This window comes from Schistocerca nitens, chromosome 2, assembly GCF_023898315.1.
Source record: "Schistocerca nitens isolate TAMUIC-IGC-003100 chromosome 2, iqSchNite1.1, whole genome shotgun sequence".
NCBI lineage: Eukaryota > Metazoa > Arthropoda > Insecta > Orthoptera > Acrididae > Schistocerca > Schistocerca nitens.
Genome location: NC_064615.1, coordinates 324,550,429 through 324,562,714, shown reverse-complemented (window position 1 = coordinate 324,562,714; position 12,286 = coordinate 324,550,429).

Genomic DNA, 12,286 nt, shown 5'->3' with positions numbered 1-12,286 from the left:
GAATGGATGACAATTTGTATCTAGGAGTTTGTTCCGTGAGATGCTGCAGACAGTGCAAGTGGCAGCAAACTCCTCGAGAAAGCGAGCAGTTCGATGTCCCGTATGGCACAAGGGTTCAACTTGTACTAAACTCATTATATGGATTGTTGTATACAGAATGAACATGAGGTCAACAGACAAAATTTTGTTGGGTTCAGGCATTTTTCGCAGCACTTTAGCTCGTTGCAGAGTAATAGTGTCCCCTGTAAGACAAAAGAACGACGTACCATGAAGGATATATCCGAATGGATGATGATGATGTTTGGATAGTGGGGCGCTCAATTGCGCGGTTATCAGCGCCCGTACAAATTCCCAACCTTTGCTCAATCCAGTCTCACCACTTGCATGAATGATGATGAAATGATGAGGACAACACAAACTCCGAGTCATCTCGAGGCAGGTATCCAAATGGAATGGTGATGGGTAGATGTGATGTACATATACACACAAACAAATAACAATTTGGGGAAAAAAAGATGATTTCTTCAAGAGAAAGAGCTCCACAAATTGAGCAAGTCAATGATGTGTTGGTCCGCCTCTGACCCTTATGCAAGCAATTGCTCAGCTTGGCATTGACTGATGGAGTTGTTGGATGTCCTCATGAGGGCCATCGTGCCAAATTCTGTCCAATCGGTACAACAGATCATCAAAACACATCCTGGAATCCCATTGATTGGAGTAGAATTGTCTTCAGTAATGAGTCCCGTTTCGAACTGAGCTCCGACGACCAGCGAAGACGTGTATGGAGACGCCCTGGACAGCTGTGGGAGACCATACTTATTGTCGCCCGACAACCAGGAGTGATAGCCAGTTCATTTCATAGCAGAACCCATTTGGATGTCATCCACGGAACTCTTACAACACAGCGGTACTCCGATATTCTACGCCCCATTTTGTTGCCCTTCATGACAAGCCGGCTTACATTTCAGCAAGATAATGAGCGCCTGGGCACGGCGGGAGCTTCTACTGCTTGTCTTCGTGCTTGCCAAACTTGGATCTCTCCACAATTGATGACGTTTGGAGCATTATGGGCAGTGTCCTCCAACCAGCTCGGGATTTTGACGATCTGAGGTGTTAATTGGATAGAATTTCGCATGATATCCCCCAGGAGGACATCCAACAAGTCTGTTAATCAATCCCAAGCCGAATAACTGCTTGCATAGGGGTCAGGGCAGACAACACGTTACTGACTTGCTCAATTTGTGAAGCGCTTTCTCTTGAATAAATCATTCGGTTTTTCTGAAATTGTACTTGTTTGTCTGTCTGTACATGTACATCACATCTATAGATTTCCATCCCATTCAGATAATTCCATCGTGGTTCGTCGTTTGTTTTTTTTGTCTTAGAGTGTAACGGTGATATATTGGTTTTGTTACACCCAATTAAATTTGTTCTATGAAAGTACTTTCATAACAGTGAAAAAGTCTGTAACACACAGCACCAATATATAACATCATCAGCTGCTGCATCAACTTCATTGAAATGTGGTGTGTGTCTATGTGGGCCATCGTCTGGTACAGGATGAAATGTCTTCTTGCATCTCGCCTTCTGATGTAAACATACTCGTAATTGTCTTACTATTGACTTAAATAGGAAAAATTTTAGTATTTATATTGTACTTGTGAAACACAAAATAACACAACCGGGTTAGGAGTTGCGTAGAGTGTATGACCGGAAACTACGTGACCCGAAGTGCCGCCATCTTGTATTTTAGAGTATAAAAGGAGGCCTGAGAGCTGCAACTGATCAGTCTTCTGTGGTAGTTAAAAGTGTCAACATGGATTCCTCCAAACTGCTAAACATTTCTCAGCTATTAGGGAGGAAGACGAAACCAACAGACAAACTCTTCGGTTTGTTGTTATTACAGCAGACTCTAGATAACTGGTTACAGACATTGACAACATATATCACACCGAAAATGGTATGCTACATAACAGGAAGAATGTAAATGTGCTAACACCTGTTACAGAACCGTTTTACGATAGCTTTATGGTGGTTAAAATTAGTGATCAAGTGGATCGTCAACAATAGTTAGGAGGAGATGTGTGGCTTGTTTAACTATTATCTATGTAGTAAATTCCCAGTTTCGTCATTGCGAGACATGGCGTCAAGGCGAAGCTACCTTTTCTTTTATATGGGAACGACAGTGTGACAGCAAGAGGAAGCGGCAAAAACTCGGCAAGGAAGCACTGGAAACTATTACGGGGAAATATAAAAATACTGTGGTTATACCATATAAGGTAAAATTATCTGGATTTGGACATAGCGCAAGACTTTGCCAGAATTTTTAATAAAATGGAGATGTGCAACTACTTAATATGAAACAACATCTGCATGGAAGGAGATCGCCAGGGAAACAGCAATGTGATTGTGGACAGAAGTTAGACAGTTAGAATAGACTGTCTAACGTGCTTAAGCTCCGACTGTAAAAACATATAACAAATTTGTATGTCAAATCGCAAGTGCTGGAGTCAACAAAGATATTGCTAACCACATTACAGATTTTTTAAAGTGTCCTGAGAAGTGACGACGACAAAGTTTTAGGTCTTCCTTGACTAAGCAGCACGGCATTACCAGCCTGGAAGCTCCTATGTACAACTACAGAATGGATCATGCATTCGATCCTGTGCAAGAGTTTACGTGTATTAGACACCAACAAACAGTATTTACAATGTGCTCCACTTTACTCTGTGCCAATTACGTCCATGTGGCGTTAATTAACAGATAAGTTATAGGGCAACTGCTGTGTTGTGTTTAATAATGATCTGCAGTTTGTGTACTGGGGTAATAACGATACCCGAAAATTGACAGGTGTAAAAGTAAGTCTTCCAGATACTCAAGAACGAAAATAGCTTATCAGCTATGTTCTGTCTGCATACAGTTTCAATTATCTACCTATAAACTAGCAACAGAACAGCCATTTTCTGAGTTTAAAGTGATGGAATAACTGCATTTAATGGGCACTAGCTTGCAAAACCCGTAATTTTAAAGTTCTGTACAGTAATCCTCCAAGAATGTGGAGCAGTAGAGTTGCCAACATACACACAGGAAGATGTGGAACGTTTAAAAATAGTGTCGTGGAGGAGATAAGAGGAAAAATTAAAATCCCTGAATGCTCTCGCGTAGAACTGCAGGAACGAACACAGCTAATAGTTAAAGCCATAAAACAAGTATTTTACAGGGAGCAAATTACATATGTATTAAAGTTCAAGAATATACCTTCTCTGTATTTGTTAAATTACTGGCTAGAGAAAGAAATAGATGTGGATTTAAGTTACAAGTTAAAAATTAAATTGAACATTATTAAAACCACACCTAACAAAAATAAGGAAAGAGTTATTTTATGTGTGAAAGTGTATATGCAAAAGGTAATACAGATTTTGTACAAGAATATTTCCTTGTCTTATTCGTTAACCTACAAAAAATTCTAAGACATTTCCTGTCTACAATGATCTATGTAGATGTATTTTCGATGTGAGAAGTGGGTGGTTGGGTGACTCTGAAAGGGCTTTGAAACTAGGTAACTGAAAGTGCCGTGACCCCCTCTTCATACCTATGTGAATTGTTATGTAACTGGTATTGATGTTAATTTCCTATTGTGAGACCCTTCCTCTCCAGGACAAACTGAGTCCTTTTCTCACCAGTTTCCAGATCGGGGTGGGGAGGAGGAGTGGGGGCTGGGAGGAGAGGCCTGGGGGATTACTGAGGGGAGAGGGTTTAATTAATTTACTAATTTAATTAATTAGTCAATTAATTTGATATCAAAAGTGTGCTTGTATTGGTGAAGGGGTTTCCCATAGTGGTGGGGGAGGAGAAGTGGGAGGGAGGAGTGCAGGTTTCTCAGAATCAACCCCCAGGGGGTCATAAATCAACTAAAAGAACAATAGGCTAAGGAGTGGGGGTCGTAAATCAATCAAGTTTGACCCTGAATGTATGCTTGCCCTGAAGGTATGCAACCTGCACTAACAAAATGTGCCAGAACGAACATCATCATACTACTGCCAGAGGGGGGAGGAGGTGAGGGACAGAGAGATGCTGAGGAGGAAATGAACAGACAGAGAGGGATTGATAGAGAGAAGGGGGAGGAGGAAATCGACAGAGAAAGGAAGGAGAAGGTGCTGTACTAATAGATGACTGGGATAAATAAATACCCAGACAATGTGGAGTTTCCCAGCTAGTGTAATATAAATACTGATATTCGCTTATGTAAGTAAATATGACTTTATTAAACACACACTTTCATCACAGCGTCTGCCACTGTATAGTGCAATACGTTCCAAATGCACAATTCTTGTGTTACAGGTAATGTTCCATATCTCGACTACAATGTTCACAGTCGAGTATGACTGTTAACGTGCAAATAGCACTGCCGTAAAAACAAACCCGAGACTTAAAACCTACCAACACTATGTAAGCTTGAGTGCGAAGAGTAAAGTGGACACTATTGTCGTCAACATCTTTTGCCAGCGTGAAAGTGGAATAAGCTTGTTACCAAACAGGACACATAGCGCATACCGTCGACATTTGGGCTGTTGTGCAGATATTTTCAGTGCAATGCAGATAGAAAGATAAATGGAGGTAAGAAATCAAATGATATGCAATTACTACGTAGCAGTCCACTGGAGACCATGGTCCCTTATACCAAAATATTTTATCGACGGTGTTCGGTTGTACCCTGTATATCTACATGCTCTCACCTCTCCAAAGAAAAAACCTACCAGTACAAGACATAAAAGTGGAGAACACAATTGTACAAGTAACAACATAAATAATAATAATAGTACGAGGAAAAGGGATGAATAGTACAAAAAGATAGAAAATGGAAACCACATAAGCAGTGAGAAGTAAAATAAAAAAGTAAAGTTTTAGGCAATGCAGTGCAAAAAGGGCAGAAACCCAGAATTTAAAGGTGAACTGGGAATCTGCATACGAAGGACCAAATATCAGAAGATTGCATTACCCAACCTTCAGATGTGGCAACAATCTACAAAACTGGCAGCCGATGGTATAAAATATTACGGTAACTCCCTCGACCAACAGAAATACGACAAGTAATAGTAAGATAACTGGATATAAGGTCCGCCTATTATGGGAAGCACTGTTTCTTCAAATAGACCTAAGCACGCTTCAGCACCTCTGTGCCATCCTTAGTGGGTCTTCTTAATTTAAATCTGTAACATTTGAACACGTTTTAAGTGATAAAGAAGCCACGAAAATTAAGCCGAAAACAATTTTTGTTTGTTGTTGTCATTGCTTTAATTTTACATTATAGGGCTATGCAGGACCCTCTGTAGAAACAAAATTTTGTTACTGTGAATTTGGTTGTCGAGTTAACTTATCACTAAACGTAATTTCATCGTGCCAACATACTAATTTTTCGCAACTGTATTGGCAATTACTTACATTTAAGTCTCAAAACTCTTTTTTTACCTGCGTTCTTTTGAGTTGTTGTGAAGCACACGCATACATTTCGCATATTTTTCAGAACTTCATTTGTAAATAACATCGATCAAAGCTTACCAAAACACAGCGCAAATGTTGTTATGTGCCCAGCCTTAGTTGGCCTTTTGCATAACAGGTGGTCCTTTTATGCCTAGAAATTTGTATGTGCAAACACGGCAAATTCAAGAGCAGCAAAACGTAATTATAAGTAACAGTGAGATCAAAAGTAAACTACAGAAATGCAAAACGTAAAAAAAACACAGTATGTGAACAGTGGCATCGTCGATGATATTTTGTAAATGAAAAAGCTGCTGTTGCACAACATATCTGTGATGATTTGCAGACGCAGAGACTATAACTTTTTTAAGTTGGAAATACTAGCTATTTGTGCTCATTGCAACAGATTTATTTTCAGTTTAAGTTAACAAAACAAATCCTGACTGACTATTGGTAGTATCATAGAGCTAACAGTGAGCCAGTTTTCAGTTTAGCAATACAGCACAGAACGAGAAGAGAGTAAGTATATGATGGCAACGTGAACTTGGCAGATTTTTAGAATAGTCTCATAACCAAATTAGATGGCACGTGGCTATCGTCTTTATTATTATTATTATTTAAAACGATCACTGAGCAATGAATGTGATATAGTCCTATTAATGACGTTTGATATTGCTGAATATTATATATGAGCTGGTAATTTGTCATTTCCCTTTATCATCGCCCTCAGCTTTTTTACGTGGACTTCCCCATTGTAGTTCGACGTCTCTATCTCTCGACGTGTGCAGTCAGTTGCTGCATTGTTTTCCCTAGGTTGGATGATAAAGCCGCATGTTTGCCACTTGTCATCTGGTAGCGTATTTGTTAAAGACCTGCTTTATTTTATAGCCAACGTATGGAACACAGATCCCAGTCAAATTTCTTGTTTGTTGTCATCTTCAGATTCATACCTACAAGAGGCACATATTTAATATTTACAGTTTACAGTGCGAAAACTTCAGGAGATATGATATGAAACCTCTTTACGTGGTCTTTATAGATCAAATGCTTGCATTAAATTTTGTTGCCTGACAAAGTTTCATTTTTCACAAATGATTGTTAGAGCCCTTTTTTTAAGATGTTAGGAAGGGTAATAAACAGTTTCACAATTAATTTCTTTCTCACACGACTGGGCGTCTCGTAATTATCGGAACTGTACAATCCGATACATTAAAACTGGTAACATGGTTTTGCTTTGAAAGAGTTATCTGGTGTGTTTCAAAATCACATTGCATGTTTTTTCAGATAAAATGCTAATAGCAAACGATAAAATATCAAAAGTCGAGTAGATTTTAAAAAATGTTTTGCGCCCAATAACATTTTGAGAAAAATGTGCATGTCCTAACTATAAAAAAGGACAATCCGAAAAACTGTTAACATACTTTAGCTTAAAAGAGTTATATTCTGACAGATTTTAGAAATACAGTTGCATGTATTTCAAATAACAGCTGGAAGTTATTATTTGGATTTTAATAATAGTGTCAAAAAGCTGAAGTGGACGAGGTGACTCTTAACGAGTAAAATTTAAACCACCGCGATCTGGTGAGGGCTCTAGCATAGCTAGTAAGCAGTCGACAGTGCTATTCTAACAAGGGAAGCTCCCCACCCACCTCATTAGATTTAGTGGTAAAATGGCACAATGCATAGCCCATCAAAAACTGAACACACATCAAGCACGAAAATAGGAAGAAGATTTATTGAACTGTGAAAAAAGAAACAATATAGAAACGCTGAACGGTCCAAGATTAGCATCGAGCGAATTGCAAGAACCACGGTGTCGTCGTTGTGTGGTCACGGTGTTGGACTGCAGAGTGGGAGATCCGCGTTCAAATCTCCCTTGTACCCCTTTTTTTCACAAAATTATGAATTTTCCGTCCGGTCGTTAACATATCTGTTCTCCTTCTGTAGTCTTGTCAATCGTCATACTATACATTGGTTATAGAATATGAGTAATGTGGTAAGAAATATTGCAGTCGCAAGTAAATGTGACGAACAGCGAGAACAGGTAAGATGCCGTAGAGACCTCTCACAAAATGAAAACAACAAATAAACTGGTGTGAACTATGTTACAGCAAAGGAATTCAAGAGTCAAAACTTCCAAAACGGAACGCAACAGTCATAACATGTGTTACTTGCGTAGGACAAATACAAGGTACGTGGGTCTGGATGTCCCTTCCTTACACCTCACTGTCGCAAATGGACATTACACCGCGACACAGACCGGACGGACAGTTCATAATTTTCCGGAAAAAAGGGGGAGGGGGTGGGGACACGAGGCAGATTTGAAAACAGATCTTCCCCTTCCTAGTTCAACACCGTGACCACTTAAACACGACGCCGTGGCTATTCAACTTCACTTGATGTTGCACATCTTGAGCATGGACCGTTCGTTCACTCTTTCTTCTCTGCTTCTTTTTTCACATTTCAGTGTGCTTTCTTTCTGTTTTCATGCTTGATCTGTATTCAGTTCTTGAAGGACTATCCACTGGTCCATCTTACTACTAAATCTGACGGTGGTTCGGTGGGGAGTTTCCCATATAATGTCCCCAATAATCCGCGGTGGCCGGCTGCGGTCGTCTAGCGGTTCTAGGCGCTCAGTCCGGAACCGCGCGACTGCTACGGTCGCATGTTCGAATCCTGCCTCGGGCATGGATGTGTGTGATGTCCTTAGGTTAGTTAGGTTTAAGTAGTTCTAAGTTCTAGGGGACTGATGACCACAGATGTTAAGTCTCATAGTGCTCAGAGCCATAGTGCTCAGAGCCAATCCGCGGTGGTTCAAATTTTACTCGTAAGAGGTTGTACCTTTACGCTCCACTTGGACACTTCGTTTATTGCAACTATTTAACACTTTTATTGATGCCAAATAATATCTTTCAGCTTTTACTTGAAAACATGCAACTGTATTTCTGAAACACGTCAGAACGCATCTCTTTTAAGCTAAAGCACGTTAACAGTTTTCCGGATTCTACGTTTTTATAATTACGACACGCTCATTTTTCCCATGATGTCATTGGGCGCAAAACGTTTTTAAATCCACTTGACTTTTGCTATTTTATCGTTTACTATTAGCATTTTATCCGAAAAACATGAAATGTGATTTTGAAACACACCAGATAACTCTTTCAAAGCAAAACCATGTTAACTGTTTTAACGTATCGGATTGTGCGCCTTTTATAATTACGAGACGTCCATTTTTCTCATGACGTCATAGGGTGCGATAGTTCTTTTAAAATCCACTTGACTTCTACTGTTGTGATCATTTGACGTTGCTTCTCTGTAGCATGACGTAAGTTGTATATTACTTCAGCACTTGTGCTGCACGTGTATGTAAACATTGTCTCTCATTCCTATTATAAAAACATATCTATTAACATTGGTCAGCTTCCTCTACACTGAAACCGGCCATGTAATGTTAATAAAATTCTAAAAGAGGAACTGAAGAGACTTTTCATCAATTTGTTAAGATGATATACAGGACATAAAATCCCGTCTGAGGCCTGCCATCATTTTTATGTTAATAATTGGCAACCAATGCTGTACAATCGCACTAAAGTCATGAGATGTTGTTGTTGTTGTTGTTGATGATGAGTTGTCAAGGCTGTACGCCTGGTTGGTTAGGAAGGAGTTGAAGTTTGTGATGTCTGAAGATGGGTTTAATCCCGAAACGCGTAACATGTTCTAATAAAAGAATCAATTGAACATCTCATGACTTTATTGCGATTGTACAGCATTGGTTGCCAATCATTAACTTGTTAAGAGATAAGTTTGCACGTTTAAGTGAACGAGAACGAGAATCACTAATTACAAGGACGTACGAAAATGATCCAAGGGAAGCAGGAGTCGTAGTACACCTTGAAATATGCAAGCTGTAGGGGCGTATTACGTTTTTTCATTTACTCATCAACTTGCATGATGTCAGTGAAAAATGTTGTGAAACGATATGCGTTAAACAACTATCATACACTTAGTCTTCAGTAATATTATTGACATAAGATTTAGTGACACTTTTTCTGGGTGTCTATATCACAGCCAATTTCGCTAACTTTTAAATTTCTCGCTGATTTCTTCAATTACTATTTAGTGACCAAGTAAGAATTCATTGCAAAAGCCAAATAGTTTTGTAACTACAAAGATGACGCCAAAAGTCGCTGCATATGGTCTACGAAAACCCCAGTCTCCATCTAGGGTCTGAAATGTTCACTACGGAACGGTCAGAAGCTGAGTGTAAATTTGTATTTTGCAAATAAAAACAACGAATGAGAAAAAGTTTGTTAGTCGCCACAGGCAAATGTCCCGTAGATAATTTATGTAACCCACGAACTCGCTACATATGCGTTTCTACGGAGCACGCAACATCAAAGGGCGGCAAACAAGAGGAAGGTCGTTCCTGTTTACAGTTTTCTGGGCAGAGAGAAGCAGACGTGCAGTAGGTCTACAGGCTGCGAGTAAGAGCATTGAGGAATGCTCTAACTCTCTCCTGCGCAGTTTCGTGTTTACATTTCAACTTTCCGAAAGTATGAAGCAGGAGAGAATGAACAGAAAACAGAATACGGGATTTCTACGGCTTTAGAATTTAAAGAGAATATTAACGCCTGTCTGCTAAACATTGTACCTCACAGAAGTGCATTTCTGGAGCAATGAAACAGTGTCTCGAGTGTCATTTGGCTTGACTGAAAAATACTATGACTGTATTTCATCGGACAAAGAGACAGGAAACGGCTTACAGCAAGCTGTTTAACATCACATTAGCATTAATAATGGTTTGGCACACACTATATAGGCTAAACGTAATTAAATTCGGAAATAGCCGAAGAACGTTCCCGCACAGGTGTTCTCAAATTCTGCAGTTAAGATTTGAACAAATTCATCCGTAGCTATGTATTAGTGCTGTTATAAGTGAGTGTTCAATGTTGTGCGTCCCCTGTCAGTGTTGCGAACAGCCCCATACTGTCGTAGTGGTGTTTTTTATCTCCTGCGAACAGAAACCAGACTGTCGCCGTGGTTTTTAATTGTGCCTGTCTACTTCTTGTGTGTCTTCATCCGCTTCGTCACCACAGTGTTTTTATATTTTAAATTCCACAACTTTCCGCCATTTTACAGTTTTTTGCAATGTCACCGTTTTTCTCGACTGTTTTTCTTGTTTGTTTCTATTCTCATGAATTGAAATCCAATAAAGAAAAAAATCCGTAGCTAGAAACTGACACATTCAAGTAAATATACCAATTTCAAATAATATACGGCCATATGGGTCTCTCTGAGCTTGCTTAATATGCAAATTTATTGGGGATAGCAATACACATTTAATAAGAACGTTGGTTATCAATAAATGAAATAAATTTCCTGAATGAGTCTGCCATCATCGTGAATATTTTGTGAATAATGCCGTCTAGATCGCACAACATATTTATTCATTTATAACGTCGTTTCGATTACTGCCAACATGTGATGACAACTAGCGACTTGAAAAACCAGATTCAATGTCAGTATAAAAGAACATTGCCGGAGTGGGGTATCAACAAATGAAGGTTGGTACCACGCACACACACACACACACACATACACACACACAAACACACAACTGTTAAACTTCTATTCTGTGCGGACCATTGGAAAGTGCATGGCAGAGAGTACGTCCCACTGTATCAGGTATTAGGGCTTTTCCCCATTCTGTTCCAGTACGGCGCGCGGTAAAAATGATTGTTTAAACGCCTCTGTGCGTGCTACAATTAATCTGATCTTGTCCGAATGACTCCTACGGGAACGATGTGTAGAAGGTTGTATGTTACTAGAGTCATCATTTAACACCAGTTCTTGTAACTTCATTAGTAGACTTTCTGGGGATAGTTTCCGTCTGTCTTCAAGATTCAAAATGTCAAATTAAACGCCTTCCGGCGGTCTAGTTTCCAACATTATTTTATTTGGCAACCAGTTTCAGCGTCTTACTACGCCATCTTCAGGCTCCTGACCGACGTGTAGGAAGATTCTACTTCGGTTGTGATCAAACCAGGGGCCAGCAATACTGGTATTAGTAAATTTTTGCTTTAGCGATCACTTCAACCATCATCGACAACAAGCCACAAAAAAATTCATAAAAGGAATGAGGGAAGATCCTGGCGTGTGTCCCACTGACTGCAGTTTGACTGAGACTGCTGTGATTAAAAGTTAGTTAGGACTGATTTTCTATCAGTAATTTCACTGCGGAAAGAGCAGCCACTCTCGTATTTAGCTCCTTTTGATAAAGTCTAGTTAGACAGCCTGATACTACTGTTAACAGGTAGAGAGATAAGTAAGTCAGATATTACTGAAATAATGGTCTTTCATATGACGTAATGTTCGGATGGCCGACTTTTCAGACGCGTGTCGCGTGGTCCTTCCATCAAGACGGCTCCTTGGACCCTCGTGGATAATACAGTCTCAAGTAAAGTGCGAGGGGCGTTCGATAAATAATGTCACACATTTTTTTCTCGGCCAGAACATAGTGGAATATTCCCATTTCAATCCCTATAGTTTCATGAAGATCCGACTGGTTGCTGGCGCTATACTTACAAGGGAACCTCCCCATCGCACCCCCCTCAGATTTAGTTATAAGTTGGCACAGGGATAGGCCTTTAAAAACTGAACACAGATCAATCGAGAAAACAGGAAGAAGTTGTGTGGAACTACGAAAAAAATAAGCAAAGTATACAAACTGAGTAGTCCGTGCGCAAGGTAGGCAACATCAAGAAGAATCTGAGCTTACGAGCGCCGTGGTCCCGTGGTTAGTATGAGC